Source organism: Pelmatolapia mariae, linkage group LG3_W, assembly GCF_036321145.2.
Source record: "Pelmatolapia mariae isolate MD_Pm_ZW linkage group LG3_W, Pm_UMD_F_2, whole genome shotgun sequence".
In the NCBI taxonomy this organism is placed as follows: domain Eukaryota; kingdom Metazoa; phylum Chordata; class Actinopteri; order Cichliformes; family Cichlidae; genus Pelmatolapia; species Pelmatolapia mariae.
This window is the reverse complement of record NC_086229.1, coordinates 46918536-46936385: the sequence shown is the minus strand read 5'-3', so window position 1 is coordinate 46936385 and position 17850 is coordinate 46918536. Positions and strand designations below refer to the sequence as shown.

Here is a 17850-nt window from a genome sequence, read left to right as displayed (position 1 = left end):
GCCAGCTGAACTACCTCCTGATCAACACCAGTAAAACCAAGGAGCTGGTGGTAGACTTCCGCAGGCACAAACATCCTCCACTGCAACCACTGAACATCTAAAGTATGGACATTGAAGCTGTGGACAGCTACAGGTACCTTGGTGTTCATCTGAACAACAAACTGGACTGGACTCATAATTCAGACGCCCTCTACAAGAAAGGTCAGAGCAGGCTGTACCTGCTGCGGAGACTCAGGTCGTTTGGAGTGGAGGGCCCACTCCTGAAGACCTTCTATGAATCTGTGGTGGCCTCAGCCATCTTTTATGGTGTGGTCTGCTGGGGTGGCAACATCTCTGCAGGGGATAGGAAGAGACTGAACAGCTCTGTTCTAGGATGCCCTCTGGACCCAGTGGAGGTGGTGAGTGACAGGAGAATAGTGGCTAAGCTTTCATCCCTGTTGGACTACATCTCCCACCCCATGCAAGAGACTCTGACAGCACTGAGCAGCTCCTTCAGTGGCAGGCTGCGGCACCCACTATGTGGGACGAAGAGATTTCACAGGTCTTTCCTCCCCACTGCTGTCAGACTCCACAACAAAGACTTCAACTGATCAAACACACACAAACATATACACACATATTTAACATTAATACTATGGGTGTTGTTTCAGTGGATCCTGCAGTGCCATCCTGCACAGAAGGACTCTTTCTGCTCTTTCTGCCCAAGTTCCTGCCTCCAACCCCAGCCCACAGAGCTCAGCTCTACACTAATCACTAATCAAAAAAAACATAATATATTAATATTTAAATTAAAAAACAATTTAAAACAACATACAAAAAATACATTATTTTTATTTTTCTTTGTGTCATATTGAGAATGATTTTAATGTTGTTTTTTATATTCTACATGTCGCAGCTTTGAGAATGAAGATTTCCTCTTTTGTGCACTTATCTCAAATTGATCCCGATACCTTTCTAAATCAGTTAGTCACATCTCATCAAATCCCATCAGAGCTTCATACAACTGCACATAAACACCTAAAGTTTGCAGTACTCACAGAAATTAGGATAATGCGACATAAAAGACAGAAAGGAGATTTCTTTCTGCAGTTGAGTCCCATCAGTGAACCTGAACCTTCTGACTTGCTATGTGAACATGTTTATTATAACATAAACGTTTTTTTCTATGAGCAAATTTTCACAAATCCCGTTTGCAGTATTCCAAAGAACAATCACATATGATGTTTTCCTTCAATTTGTTCCTCCGTCCTAGATTAAACAGTTCCTGATGTCACGCGGGCTGCCATCGGACATCACTCTACAGTTCAGAAGCAGTTAGCCGCAGATTGGTGTGACTGCAGCACCCTCTAATGCTACAACATGAACATTTACTGACCCCAGTTTGCTTTACACTCTGTTACTTAATGGAAGTTAATTGACAGATTAAATTTAATTTTAAAATGGTTAAATACCTTTGTAAACCTCAGATGAACATTTACTGACTGTTTTGACAAATATAAAGTTCATTTTTAGTTCTTTTTTTAAACTTTATTTTATTTAAAATTTTATATAAATGTATATTTACCCTAGCTGAAAAATCATTTCTGGCTCTTAAATAATGAAATAACTTTATAACATAACTTTATATTCATAACAGTCTAAATATTTTTCGTCTGTTATTAAAACATCTTTGGTTTTCTATATTTACTATAGCTCTTTAAAAGCTATAGTTATATAATCTTGCTTCACTAATTTTAATAGACATTCTACACTACACTTGACTGTAGTCCACAATGTAAGCATTATTGTAGTGGGGCCTGGTCTATGACTTGACACAGGGGAATGGGGGGTGCAGTAGGCTCAGGGATCAGTTCCCGGGAGGGCCTATTTCAGTAGGAAGCTGGAACATGAAGATGGGAGCTGAAGCTGGAAGCTGTTTTCCCAGAAAGAAGAAACAGTGCACAAACGATTGTCTGTAAGCTAACATCAGCCTGATGGAGTATAGTCATTTCAATTTCATTTACAAAAAATGTATATAATGCCAGATCAAAATAACAGTAATACAATATTACAAAAAAAAAAAGAAATAGAGAAAACCCCACCAATTATATGACCTCTGCTTTTCCGTCAGTCTTCACTGTACCTATCCAATAAAACCAGGAAAAGGCCAAGAAAGTAATTAAAAATATGGCAGGGGTTTTCAATGGAAACCCTGGAGTGACTTGGCTGATAATGTCTTGTATCGCTTACAGTTATTTCTGTAATTGTTGTAATCAATCACAGAATTAGGGAGTATTGAGCTGAAGTATGTGGAAGCCTGGTTTAGTGAAAAAGGTTTGTTTTTAGACCCTAGTATAGAAAGGTTTCCAGCCATATTTAAGTTGATCACTAAACAGCTCTAAATAATGACTGACTACTGCGTTGCTTGCGTTACTCTACATAGACAAGGATCAGAGAATTTCAGAACTTTTTTTTTCTTCCTAAAATCATGCCCTGGTAATGACAGCAATACACAACTCAAATTGGACTTTACTTTGCAGTTTTGTGAATTTGTGTAAGCAGATTAACAGATTTATGTGAAGCCTTTTGCAGCAGACAATGAAAGCTGCAGCTAACTTGAGGAGAGAACGCTCCCAAGGTGGAATGCTGACTGAAGATTTGCATTGGTAGCAATTGCCACCCAAAATGACAACCACATAGACATGATCGCTTGAATGAGAGTCTGAAAGAGAGAATGGCAGAGAGCACAGATTGCTACACAACATGGAAGCTAACTGGGCAAAAGAAATGATGACAGCATTGATTGATGAATTGGAAAAAACGTAGTTATGTAAAGAACAGAAAAGCAGCTTAAAACCCAGTATAGCAGGCAGATGAGTAATTACAGATCTTCATTACTGAACTTCCGCATAAGCTTCATTTTAATGATTATTAAAATGCAAAATGTAAAAGGTGAGACTGAGCAATTAAGGAAGACATTGTCATTAACAAACTGTATTGAACAAATGAATCACCTAACTTCCATTTCCAAGTGGTCGGTTCCCATAATATCTTTCTTATTTCCATAGAAATTCTTCATTATCAGCTTGCAGCATGAGGTCCTCTGCAGGTCTGGACTGAACAAAAAAATTTGTCCCTGGCATTTTTTTCCAGACAGCCCATCATGATCGCAACAAACAAATGAATAAATAAATCTGAACACACACAGGCAACCACTCACAAAGTGAATGGTTTTTTTGACCATTCACTTTATCTGAATCCTTGAATGACTCCTTCAATTTTCTTACTACTCTAATTTTGCCTTCCTCTGTCTTGTCCTCACTCTGTTGTTGGGACTGCTTTGCTTCCTGGTGGTGCTGTGGAGAAGTACCGGCAACAGCTAACATGTCATGAATTTCACAAATTTTGCTTCATTTATTTTGAGTTTCTTTTTCTCTCTTAGCTTTTCAGCTTTCGCCAAGTTTCCACACTAAACTTCTGTCAAATTAAGAGATTTGATAGGGCAATACAGTGTTGGTAATGAAAATGAACAAATGGGTTGCTGTCTGTGCATGCAGGGCCGGTGCTAAGTAGAGATGGACCGATCCGATATTACGTATCGGTATCGGTCCGATACTGACGTAAATTACTGGATCGGATATCGGAGAGAAATAAAAAATGTAATCCGATCCATTAAATATCAAAAAAGCACCTCACAAAACTTGCGACACGGCGTAACTCGGCTCATAACCGTAGCACGTCGCAGCAGTATGCGTCACGTGATAGAGCGGCTGTGTGTATTAGTAGCCTGCTAGCAATCCGGCATTTCGTCTCCGAGAAAGTTATCCCAGAGAGAAGTAAAGCAAGTGTGTAAGTTCATCTCTGAATGTTTGTAAAGCATTCCCACGTTAAGCTTAACAACCGATATATGGAGCGAGTGCCTCTTCTCTCTCCCTCCCTCTCCTGCTGCTACTTCAATCGTGAAACTGATCAATGATCAGCTGATCGGCTTTTCTGTTGCGAGTCCGTCTTTCTTGTTTGTTTTTGGCCCACTTTGCACCAGAAAGAGGAAACCAGCGGCTGAACAACAGCAGCACGTTTAACCTTGATAAGCTGTTGTTAGAATTTATTTAATATTACTTTCTAGACCAGGATCTTTTTCTACGTAGCTGACGGCTGGTAACTGTGCAGGGGTGGATCTAGCAAAGTTTAGCCAGGGGGGCCGATAGGGCATTAACAGGGAAAAGGGGGGCACAAAGACATACTTTTCTTTCTTATTCTCATTTAAAACATCTAGCTTTTAATAAATAATTATCTGAATCTTACACCCAAAGTTTTAATCTGATGTAAAATGTATAGAAGTCCATTACTGTATATAGTAACTGTTAAGTCTAATATACCCTAGTAAGCTATAGTACTTTTTCCTTTGGGAAGATACCATCTGTGCAGTCTGCAGTTCTGTTGAAGAAAGATGTTGAATCTATTTAATTATTCTTGAAAAATAATTTATTTCTGTGCATTTTTTTTCCACACTGCATCAAATTAAAGTTGATTACGTCGATTAAGCATGAGGTGGAGGGTGGGGGGTGGTTTTTTTTGCTGGGAGTTTGCAACCCTATTAGTTCGGTTGCTTAATATTTCTGCTAAGTACTCTTTAAAATACCAGAATAGGAAGGATGGAGTAGGTTTAAGTTTATTAGATTGCTCAGTATTGCTGAACTATGAAATATTTTGGGTGCAGTGTATTTTTTACATACAGGTATAACAGAATAGCTTTAGTGTTGTTGTTTATTTAAACATGAGTCTGAACTTATACAAAATTCTGTGCACTCCAGCCTCTCATGTTCAATGTGAGAGGATTTTCTCTAAGGCAGGAGAAATTATCCCCAAGAGAGGAAACAGACTCGGCCATTGCACAGTGGAACACATTTTTTTCTTAAATAAAAGACAACCATAACTTTAAATGTATCATGTTTTAACTTTACAAGTCCATCCATCTATCCATTTTCTTCCCAGATAGCAAGGAAACATTGAAACAATGTTGAGTCAATATCAGGCGACGTCATTGAAGCAACGTTGAAGTGTGACGTTGACCCAACATCACTCTTGCACCCATTTTTAACGTTGAAACAACGTCAGGTTTTGATGTTGAATCAATGTTGAAACCTGACATTGATTCGACGTTATATTTTCTAACACTGTTGACATTGAAACAATGTCAGATTCTGATATTGAAACACTGTTGAGATATGGTATTGATTTTCCACCTCTTTCGCACAGTTGCTTTTTATTGAAAAAAACCAAAAAAGGTCAATAGACATGTATCATTTGCAAAATACTTTATTAAAAGACAAAGTTTCCTATTTACATTTCTATGTTTCACGTCACTTTTTATTATTTACTCCGGGATGGGGATGGATGATGTGTGTCCTGCACGCCACCCGTACGATCTGGAGCATATCTGAGCCATTTCTGGACTGCTTGAGCAAAGACCAACTCAGACATAGAGTTCGCCCCTACCTGCTGCGCCAGGCCATCTAGGACAAAAAATAGACACACACACAAAAAAAAGGGAATTAGAGCACATGAATAAGCTCTTGTTAATTGTCTTCAGCAGGGAGAAAGTATGTAAACTCCTAGGCTGATAAACATGAAAGTCACCAGGCAGAAATCAGCAAACTGCCGCATTTGATTCCCAAAGGCCTATAAGCTGAAAATGTGATATGTCTTAGCATGGTGTGCCGTGTATCCTTTAAAAAAAAAAAAAAAGAAAACATGGGGTCCTCGGGCTGTACAAAGTGTACAACCCGAGGACAAAACAAGCCGAAGACCAAAGACTCCATCTCCAGATTAACCGGACATGAAAGTCTTGTTATTAAGAAAGACAAGGTAATATAGCAAAAAACAGACATAGGAAATGTGAAACGCACCCAGCACATCAATTGATCCCTTTATTGTTCACTTTAGGCTCATAAAACTACAATAAATGTTAAAACTTACCAAATATGCATCTGCACAGCGCTGTCTCTTTAAATGCCCTTTTTTGCTTTGTCTGGTCCTTGTTTTTTTTTTCCCTGCCCAGTTGAGTACAGAGGCCAGCTCCTTTGTAATGGCATAAACCATTACACAGCGGACTCGCACCTCCAGTGTGGTCCAGCAGCACCAATCAACGCAAAGCGTCTCACCTATAGACACATTTTATGAGATGGAATTAGCGTGTCTCATGTCTTAAATGTGTATGTAAGTGCTTGTGTGTTTACTTCATGTAATTGATGATAGAAACATGTCATTTGGTTTTCCCTAAAGCCTGATTTTCAAGTCATACAAAGAATAAACCAAAGTATTGGCAGTGCAATGTATTTCTATTCATTTTTGTTGGATATTCATTTGTTAGTTCTTGTAACTGCTAAAAGTGTTTACTAGTTTTTGCCTGTCACATATATTTGTTATACCATGTAAACTGTGAAATTCCAAGATTTTCAAACTTGCCTTGTAATAGTGGCCTCACAGAGTCTCTGGAATCTACAGAAAAAAAAAATCACAACAAGATGACATTCAGGAGTATAAATTGGGTTTTCTTTTTAGATAAGAGTACAATGACATTGTGATGCAGCTTTAAAGCTTTTTTAAAAGCATACCATCTATAGGGAAGACATCAGACTCTGCATGCTGGCGAGATCGCAAAGCTGTGTCGGTTTGTGCCGGAGTGGCGAAAGGTGCCGGAAGCTGGGTGGGGCATTATGATGGTTGCTATCAGTGGGCTGGGGGGCAGACTGCGGAGTGATGAGGGCTGTTTAGAAAAAGATAATTTTTTAAGTATTTAAGAATACAGACAACTTGTCAAAAAAGTTTCCTTGTGTCAGACACAGATATGTACACAGACACTAGACAGTATTTTATTACCTGGTATTTTCACTCGAGGGGCCTGGGGAAACCGTTTTTTTGTAGGCTGCTCATCCTCTGAGTCCGTATATGTGTACAGGGGATTTGGTCTAAAGAAAAGAAATTAAAAACGGTCTTAAGTAATTGTAAATATGCTTTTGGCATATTGTTTCCTAAAGTTAGTTTGATTTCTAACAACACACACAGGAAACAGAGACGTGCAAGAAGGTACAGTATACAATGAATTTTTGAAGTGCACAAGTGTACACGGCTTTGCATGTTTAAAAAGTTTACAAACTTCCACTTTTTGGACTATATTATGTGGTGATATTGCAGTATGCAAGCACCACAGATATGTATAAAAGACAAGATCATAAATTCTTAACAATCAAAGATATGTTTGTGAATATAAAGGTTTTACTTGTGCTTTCTTTTAAGACTGGTCTGGGTTTCTTCTTCGGACTGAAGGTCAGACGTATCACAGCGTTCACGTGGATATCTCTGAAGACTGCGTTCTGCTTCGTGAAATGTGCCTGGAAATACAAACACAATGTACGGCCAGACATACATTACGTGTGGACAAAAGGTGCAAACGCATAGAAAAATCAGCGGTTTCAAAAATACGCTGGTACGTGTGGACGTAGCCTTATTCATTATTCAAGGCACAAACGGAAAGTCATGTACGCGTGCAACGTAAAGTTAGTTGAGCGTGCAACGTACAGTCACGCATGCTGCGTGAGCATTCAAACTGAGTCTAAAGTTTTCGTGTGCGAATTGAAGCGAGTGCTCTCCAATCATCAAAAGTAACAAAGTCATTGAACACGTTTATACAGTTAACTTTACGTTTATTAATCATATATCACAGATTTAGAATTTTTTGTAGTACTAAGCAACTACAGAGCGAAAGTCTGGGTCAAGCGCCGAGGCGACGGCAAGAACAAAGGAAACCTCGAAGCGTTAAAGCTAGCTTTGTAAGGGAATATAACGAAGAAATTATGAAACGAAAATGTTTTCTTTGTTGATATACTTTGTTCGCAGTGCAATTTATTTGTTGCCAGATTGTAAGAAGTAGACACAATTTAAAAAACTCGTTAATGTACAACATTAACAAGTTTTTTTTTACTGTTATTCAAATGCAAACATGGAAATACCGAGTAGGAAAAAAAATCATTCATTCTTACCTTATACTAATCGTGGTGCGGGCCAGTGCAGTGCATGAACTGATGCCTTCTCCGGTCAATTCCGCTGAGAGTAAATCAAATGTCCCGCTCTACTGTAGAAGACAATGAATACCGGGGGAGGGGGGGGGGGGGGTGTACCAATGTGAGAGGGGTGCTGCGGAATAGTCCAAGTGATCGCTGCTTTAATTTCCCGGTCAACTATACATAAATTGCACGTAGACACGATTTTTTAAAGCTGGTGAACCACACCAAGTCATTGATAACAAATGAACAATAAATCTACTTTCTCTGGTACTTTATACCCGATCAGTTGCAATGCAATTTAATGCTCAACTACAAATCGATGGTTTTTGATGGTGACCGGAGCCGAATGATCGTCAACTATAAATAGACGTTTTCTCGACGTTGTTGTTGTCACCTGGTCGACTATAAATAGATCAAATATCAATGACAAAAAAACAACGGTGAATCAACATCGTTACAACGTCTCTATAGTAAGACCGTCGGTTTACCACAGTATTTCAATGTTGTTACAACATTGGCATTTCAACCCCGACCATATACGACGGTTCGGATGAAAAATCAACATAGATTCAATGTCGTCTTGCTATCTGGGTTCCGCTTTTCAGGGGCCGGGTCACAGGGGCAGCAGCCCAAGCAGAGAAGCCCAGACCTCCCTCTCCCCAACCACCTCCTATAATCTCTCCAGAGTGTCCTGGGTCTGCCCCGGGGCCTCCTCCCGGTGGGACATGCCCAGAAAACCTCGCCCAGGGGGCATCCTCGTCAGATGCCCAAACCACCTCAACTGGCTCCTTTCGATGTGGAGGAGCAGCGGCTCTACTCTAAGCCCGTCCCGAATGGCTGCACTTCTCGCCCTAGCTCTAAGGGAGAGGCCAGCCACCCTTCGAAGGAAGCCCATTTCCGCCTCTTGTATTCGCGACCTCAGTCTTTCGGTTACTACCCATAGTTCGAGACCATAGGTGAGGGTAGGGGCGTAGATCAACCGGTAAATTGAGAGCTTTGCTTTTACACTCAGCTCTCTCTTCACCACAACAGACCGGTACAGTGTCCGCATCACTGCAGCCGCTGCACCAATCCGTCTGTCGATCTCCTGCTCCCTTCTCCCATCACTCGTGAACAACACCTCAAGAAACTTAAACTCCTCCACTTGGGGCAGGGTCTCCACCCTTTTCCAGCTGAGGACCATTACGAACTTTACAAGTTCGTAAGCATTTTCCCTTTCCAGTTCACAATCAATTCTAGCCCAGGTCAAAAATACTGTATGAAAAATTGACCTCATATATTATTATTTATAAACATACCTCTCCAGTGATTGTCCAGTGATTAAAGTACCTGGAGTCAGGATCTCACAGCAGAAGCATACTCCATAATGTGTTGGGCATTATTATATGTATACTATATGTATTTTTTGTATTTGTATTTCATTCTTGCAACATGCTGCCAAGTCCATCTAACCTCTTCACATGGGGGAAGGTGGAGACACCAGGTTGCCTTCTCTGCCAGAAGAGAGGAACCTTGGAGCATATTCTAAGCTGCTGCCCAAAAGCCCTGAGCAAAAGGCGATACCGCTGGCGACATGACTAGGTCCTGAAGGCCATAGCGGATTCTATCTGCATTGGGATCAGTCATAGCAAGAGTGTCTGCCCAGTAAAGAACAGAATCACTTTTATTAAAGCTGGGGAGAAGCCAGCAGTAGCAGTCCAAAACACCTTGCCTGGCCTGTTGGCAACAGCACACGATTGGGAACTGAGAGTTGATCTGCCAAAGCAGTTAAAGTTCCCCGAAAGAGGAGCCAAGACAACACTGAGGCTAGACATCGTTCTTACTTCAGTTGTCTCCAAGCAGGTAATCCTTTTGGAGCTTACTGTGCCTTTAGGAAGACCGTATGGAGGAAGCTAATGAGAGAAAGTGGGGAAAGTATTCTGAGCTAGTGGAGGAGTGCTGGAGTAATGGCTGGCGGGTAAGATGCCAACTCATCGAAGTGGGATGTTGGGGATTCGCGGGCCAATCCCTCTGCAGGGCATACAAAATGCTGGGCATCGTAGGAGCCAACCAGTGAAGAGCTATTAAGTTGGCCACAAATGCTGCAAAAGTGGTGTCGAGGTGGCTGTGGATCAAAAGAGGAGAGGCATAGTATTTAGGGTAGCGCTACCTGGACACAAGCTGGGCCTTGATCAACCCTAGCTGGGTCACCTGGGAGAGGGAGTCTGATTGTTGAGAGACCCGAAACCCCCTATGACCCCAGGTTACATCACTGATGATGTGTCCAGAGAGGGTTAGAGAGACCCAAACATGTTCATTATGTTGCTCTCTGTACTGCTGCTGCTGCCGCTAATCTGCAGCACCTGCAGCACATAACTGCTTGACATCGTGATGAACTACTACCCAAGAGGCATTGATCCAGATGGATCTTATGTGGTACATGCAGTTTCCTTGCAAACATCTTTCTTTACCCTTTCAAAAATGTTGGTACTGTTAAATTAACAAGTCACAAACCGGGCCTCACGGCCATGACAGAAACCCAGGGATGCATAGGAATGTCATCCAAACTATTTTATTTTAAGTAAATAAAACAGAAAACAGAAACCTTGCACAAACTATGGTGTGTGTGTAGTCTGTACCATCAGTGATGTAGAGGAGTGCATGGGTGGAAAAATGGTCTATGTAATGTTGTTCAATACAAAAACCAAACCAAAAGCAACCAGAGCCCAACAGGGTGTCTCGGGGGAATAATCCATGCACAACTAAGCTCTAAAAGCTTTTTATAGAGTCGTGGCACACTGGGCCCAGGTGTTGCCAGTGTCACTAACTGTGAAGAGATACTCCACCTCTCCAATACCTGCAAACAATACACAAGTATGACAAAAGGAAGGCAGGGTGTAGTGAGTCGTCAAACAAAACAGCTCTTAAAGTACTAACAAGCTGAGACTAACAAGCTGATCTATACCACGGCAGCAGTGATCAGTGAGATGCTTGGCTACAAGTTGAACAGCCACAAGGAGCAGCACCCTCCATGCAGAAGGAGACTAGAGGCTAAGGTAACATGCAAGATAGCACGGAGGGAGGTTAGCCAATTATCGGAGCTGCAGAAAGGTGCGACAAAGAATGTGCTAAGAAGTACAGCTGTCCATACCTGAGGCCTGCTGCCAAGCAGAGACTCACAGTTTTGGCCAGCTGCTTGAAGAGGTACACCAGAGAGGTTAAAGGCAGGAGAATAAACCAGCTGTTCTTCAATTCAATTCAATTCAATTTTATTTATATAGCACCAAATCACAACAAAAGTCGCCTCAAGGCGCTTCATAGATACAGAGAAAAACCCAACAATCATATGACCCCCTATGAGCAAGCACTTTGGCGGCAGTGGGAAGGAAAAACTCCCTTTTAACAGGAAGAAGCCTCCGGCAGAACCAGGCTCAGGGAGGGTCGGCCATCTGCTGCGACCGGTTGGGGTGAGAGAAGGAAAACAGGATAAAGACATGCTGTGGAAGAGAGAACGAGATTAATAACAGATATGATTAAATGCAGAGATTTCTATTAACACATAGTGAGTGAGAAAGGTGACTGGAAAGGAAAAACTCAATGCATCATTGGAATCCCCTGCAGCCTACGTCTATTGCAGCATAACTAAGGGAGGATCCAGGGTCACCTGGTCCAGCCCTAACTATATGCTTGAGCAAAAATGAAAGTTTTAAGCCTAAAGTAGAGATAGTGTCTGTCTCCCGAATCCAAACTGGAAGCTGGTTCCACAGAAGAGGGGCCTGAAAACTGAAGGCTCTCCCTCCCATTCTACTTTTAAATACTCTTTAAAAGTAGGCCTGCAGTGCGAGAGCGAAGTGCTCTAATAGGGTGATATGGTACTACAAGGTCAGTAAGATAAGATGGGGCCTGATTATTTAAGACCTTGTATGTGAGGAGCAGGATTTTGAATTCAATTCTGGATTTAACAGGAAGCCAATGAAGGGAAGCCAAAACAGGAGAAATATGCTCTCTCTTTGTAGTCCCTGTCAGTACTCTTGCTGCAGCATTTTGGATTAACTGAAGGCTTTTCAGGGAGTTTTTAGGACTTCCTGATAATAATGAATTACAGTAGTCCAACCTGGAAGTAATAAATGCATGAACTAGTTTTTCAGCGTCACTAAGAGACAGGATATTTCTAACTTTATAGATGTTGCGCAAATGGAAGAGAGCACTCTTACATATTTGTTTAATATGTGCTTTGAAGGACATGTCTTGGTCAAAAATGACTCCAAGGTTCCTCACAGCGTTACTGGAGGCCAAGGTAATGCCATCCAGAGTCTGGTTAGATACCATATTTCTAAGAGTTTCAGGACCGAGTACAATAACCTCAGTTTTATCTGAATTAAGAAGCAGAAAGTTAGTGGCCATCCAGGTCTTTATGTCTTTAAGACATTCCTGCAGTTTAACTAATTGGTGTGTGTTATCTGGCTTCATGGACAGATAGAGCTGGGTGTCATCTGCATAGCAGTGAAAATGTATGCTATGTCATCCAATGATACTGCCTAAGGGAAGCATGTATAATGTAAACAGAATTGGTCCTAGCACTGAACCCTGTGGAACACCATAATTGACCTTAGTGGGTGAAGAGGACTCTCCATTTACATGTACAAATTGGAGTCTATTAGATAGATATGATACAAACCACTGCAGCGCAGTACCTGTAATACCTACAGCAAGTTCTAATCGCTCTAATAGGATATTATGGTCAACAGTATCGAATGTTGCACTGAGGTCTAGCAGCACAAGCACAGAGATGAGTCCACTGTCAGAGGCCATAAGAAGATCATTTGTAACCTTCACTAAAGCTGTTTCTGTGCTGTGATGAGCTCTGAAACCTGACTGAAACTCTTCAAATAAGCCATTCCTCTGCAGATGATCTGTTAGCTGTTTGACAACTACTCTTTCAAGGATTTTTGACATGAAAGGAAGGTTGTAGATTGGCCTGTAATTAGCTAAGACAGCTGGGTCTAGACATGGTTTTTTGAGTAAAGGTTTAACTACAGCCAGCTTGAAGGCCTGTTGTACATAGCCGATTATTAGAGATAGGTTGATCATATTTAAGATCGAAGCATTAATTGATGGCAGGACTTCTCTGAGCAGTGTTGTAGGAATGGGGTCTAAAAGACACGTTGATGGTTTGGAGGAAGTAATTATTGAAGTTAACTCAGAAAGATCAATTGGAGAAAAAGAGTCTAACTTAATATCAATGGTACTAAGAATAGCTGTAGATAATATTACATCTGTGGGATGATTATTGGTAATTTTTTCTCTAATGATTAAAATTTTATTTGTGAAGAAGTTCATGAAGTCATTACTAGTTAACGTTAAAGGGATGGTTGGCTCAAAAGAGCTCTGACTTTTTGTCAGCCTGGCTACAGTGCTGAAGAGAAACCTAGGGTTGTTCTTATTTTCTTCAATCAGTGACGAATAGTAAGATGTTCTGGCTTTGTGGAGGGCTTTCTTATAAAGCAGCAAACTATTTCTCCAGGCTAAATGATGATCCTCTAAATTTGTGACACGCCATTTCCTCTCCAGCTTACGAGTCATCTGCTTTAGGCTACGTGTTTGAGAATTATACCATGGAGTCAGGTACTTCTGATTTGAGACCTTAGTTTTCACAGGAGTTACAGTATCCAGAGTCGTACGTAGTGAGGAGGTAAAATTATTAACAAGATAATCAACCTCTGTTGGAGTAGAGTTCAGATAGCTGCTCTGCTCTATGTTGGTACAGGGCATTGAAGATGATAACAGTGGGTGGATTATATTCTTAAACTTAGTTACAGCGCTTTCAGAAAGACATCTACTTTGATAAAGTCTACTCTCCACTGCTGTGTAATCAATTATTATAAATGTAAATGTTATCAGAAAATGATCAGACAGCAGAGGGTTTTCAGGAAACACTGTTAAATGTTCAGTTTCTATGCCATATGTTAAAACAAGATCTAGAGTGTGATTAAAGTGGTGGGTGGGTTCTTTTACATTTTGAGAGAAGCCAATTGAGTCGAATAACAGATTAAATGCCATGTTTAGGCTGTCATTTTTAGCATCTACATGGATGTTAAAATCACCCACAATAGTAATTTTATCTGAGCTGAGAACTAAATCAGATAAAAAGTCTGAGAAATCAGACAGAAACTCTGTGTAAGGCCCAGGTGGACGATATATGATAACAAGTAAGACTGGTTTCTGAGTTTTACAGCTGGGGTGGACAAGGCTAAGCATCAGGCTTTCAAATGAATTAAAAGTCTGTCTTGGTCTTTTGTTAATTAATAGGCTGGTGTGAAAAATTGCTGCCACACCGCCCCCTTGGCCTGTGCTTCGAGATTTCTGGTAGTTAGAATGACTCGGGGGTGTTGATTCATTTAAACTAACATAATCATTCTGCTGCAACCAGGTTTCGGTAAGGCAGAGTAAATTGATTTGTTGATCAATTATTAAGTACTAACAGAGACTTGGAGGAGAGAGACCTAATATTTAATAATCCACATTTCACTGTTTTACTCTTTGGTTCAGATGTGGATACTGTATTGTTCTTTCTTTGTGATTTTTTATGTTTAAGTTGTTTATTGCTGGTTTTTAGTTTGTTTTTTGTCTTTTTGGGAGCTGACAAAAAACAAACTGGAGATGGGTTTTTTTTTGGAGGGGGGGGGGGGTAGCAGGAGGAGAGAAGCTGCAGAGAGGCGTGTAAGACTGCAACTCTGCTTCCTGGTCCCAACTCTGGATAGTCATATTTTGGGGGGTTTAATAAATTTGTCCATATTTCTCGAAATGAGAGCTGCTCCATCCAAAGTGGGATGGGTGCCGTCTCTCCTAACAAGACCAGGTTTCCTCCAGAAGGTTTGCCAATTATCTATGAAGCCCACATCGTTTCTTGGACACCACTCAGACAGCCAGCAATTTAAGGAGAACATGCGGCTAAACATGTCACTCCTGGTCTGATTGGGGAGGGGACCAGAGAAAATTACAGAGTCTGACATTGTTTTGGCAAAGTTACACACCGATTCAATATTGATTTTAGTGACCTACGATTGGCGTAACCGGGTGTCATTACTCCCGACGTGAATTATGATTTCACTGAATTTACGTTTACCCTTAGCCAGCAGTTTTAAATTTCCCTCAATGTTGCCTGCTCTGGCCCCTGGAAGACAATTGACTATGGTTCTCTCTAGCTTCACATGTCTGAGAACAGAATCACCAATTACCAGAGTTTGATCCCCGGCGGGTGTGTCGCAGAGTGGGGAAAAACGATTAGACACATGAACAGGTCGGTGGTGTACCTGGGGCTTCTGTTTAGGACTATGCTTCCTCCTCACCGTCACCCAGCCGCCCTCTTTCCCCGCCTGCTTGGGGTCTGCCAGGGAACAGCTAGCGGGGCCTACGCTATCTTCGGCTGCACCAGTTACAGGGGCCTGGCTAGCTATGGGAAGCCGAGTCTCCAATTCAGTAATCCTGGCCTCCAGAGCTGCAAATATGCTACATTTGTTACAGATATCATTACTGCTAAAGGAGGCCGGGGAGTAACTAAACATCTGACACAATGAGCAGGAAAGTGCAGGAGGGACAGGTGAAGTAGCCATGGTGCTAACGAGTCGGCTACGTGCTAAGCTAAGCTAGCAAAACAGTACAGAGACAGTGAGTGAATACTTTGGCTATAAATTAGGTAGTGAGTACACAGAAAGTGTGCTTCGGATGAAGCACGTGAAGATTATACAATGAAAAAAGAATGTATTTAAAAGTTTTTAATTAAATTGCCAAGCAGATAAGCTACTCAGAAACACTACTGTGTTTGAGCAGGAACAGGAAGTGATACTCTACCACAGAGCGAGCGAACACCAAGTGACAGCACCACCAAGAGCCTTCACAGAACCAGCCATGGTGTACTCACAGTGGCAGGGGAACAATATGAGAACAGCACCACCAAGGCTGGAGACAGAGCAATACCTGAAGACCATATGGGAGAACGATGCAACCCATAACAGCAATGCTCAGTGGCTAGTGTATCTGAGAGCAGACCTCCAGTATGAAGAGTTGGACAGCACCATGCCCTGACATGGTTCACGCCTACTGGCTGAAGAAGCTGACTGCACTCCACAAGCGTCTGGCGGCATAAATGAACCAGCTGCTAATTGACAAGAGACACCCGGAACCGAAGGCTGGACAGTCATGAACCTCAAGAAGCCCCATCCAACTACCGACCAATAGCCTGCCTCAGTACCACATGGAAGCTCCTGTCAGGCATCATAGCGGCTAAGATGAACAGACACATAGATCAATACATGAGCAGGGCACAGAAAGGCATGTACAAGAACACCAGTAGCTGGTGCAGCCGAGACTGCAAGACAAGGCTGACCAACCTGTGCACTGCATGGAATAATTACAAGAAGGCCTATGAATCGACGCCTCAAACCTGGATCCTGGAATGCCTAGACCTATACAAGATCAACAGGACCCTAAGAACCTTTATGAAGAGCTAAATGGGGATGTGGCGGACAACACTAGAGGCCAACTTCAAGCCCATAGCACAAGTCACCATCAAGTGCAGTATCTACCAAGGAGATGCTCTGTCCCCACTGTTGTTCTGCATAGGCCTGACCCCCTCAGTGAGATTGACAAGACGGATACGACTACGGTATGGAGCAGTTTTCAGCCACCTCCTGTACATGGATGACATGTATAGACCACATAGACCACATAAACAGTACCTTTGCTATATATATATATATATGTATATATATATATATATATATATATATATATATATATATATATATATATATATATATATATATATATATATATATATATGTATATATATATATATATATATATATATATATATATATATGTATATATATATATATATATATATATATATATGTATATGTATATATATATATATATATATATATATGTATATGTATATATATATATATATATATATATATATATGTATATGTATATATATATATATATATATATATATATATATATATACATATTTTGAAGACACATCTTCTTTTTCATTTCTGATCTCAATCTTATAGCCATGAAACATGAAAAATAAATGTTCCAGATGCTTCTGGCAAATAAGGGAGTTCAGTTCCTGGATTGTGTACATATTTGCATTATGCAGAGAGACAAACACATTCACTATGCAGTTCTCTGTGCTGCTGCTTCTGCTGCTGACGGTCTGCAGCATCCAAGCAAATAATTATGGCATCGTGATGAACTACTATCCAAGAGGCACGGATCCAGATGGATCTTCTACAGTATGTACAGTTTTCTTGTAAAAATGGTTCATGGCCTTTTTAAAAATGTAATAGAATTTTAATTAAAAGGTCTTCATTTGAAATCTACAGGGGACCCTGTACATTAAGCGGAGTGCTCAGGACTGCATAGACCACATAAACAGTACCTTTGCTGATGGGGTGATTCTGCTAAGCAAGGTTGATGAGGAGACCAGCGGAGAGTGGTGTCAAACAGAGGGATTCATCACTAAGCATTTTTCCAGAAATGCCTCATTTTTAATTGTGTGAGTGCACCTTGACACTGTGAAAAATATGCTGGTAAAATACAAAACATAAAATCAACTAAACATCACCTCATTTAATAATAACATTACCAGCATGTCAAATAGATTTTATGTTATATTTGTACATACAGAAAACACATTCATTGCACATTGCAAAGAGTGAAAACTGACTTTTCCCTTCATTTCCTTTCAAGTTTCTCTGGTGGTAACTGGATATCTGGCATCAAAAATAACATAACAACATTCAAAGCTGTGACT

General features: G+C 40.9%; 1 long non-coding RNA gene across 1 annotated transcript; it reads right to left on the bottom strand.

The window, feature by feature from the left end:
• Positions 1-5374: 5374 nt before the first annotated feature.
• On the bottom strand, positions 5375-8127 carry LOC134616692 (uncharacterized). Its single transcript, XR_010091474.2, has 7 exons — positions 8022-8127; positions 7262-7373; positions 6862-6950; positions 6597-6748; positions 6448-6480; positions 5959-6143; positions 5375-5495 (listed from the first exon to the last, which is right to left on the bottom strand). It is a non-coding gene; the product is annotated as an uncharacterized LOC134616692 (long non-coding RNA).
• Positions 8128-17850: the final 9723 nt, after the last annotated feature.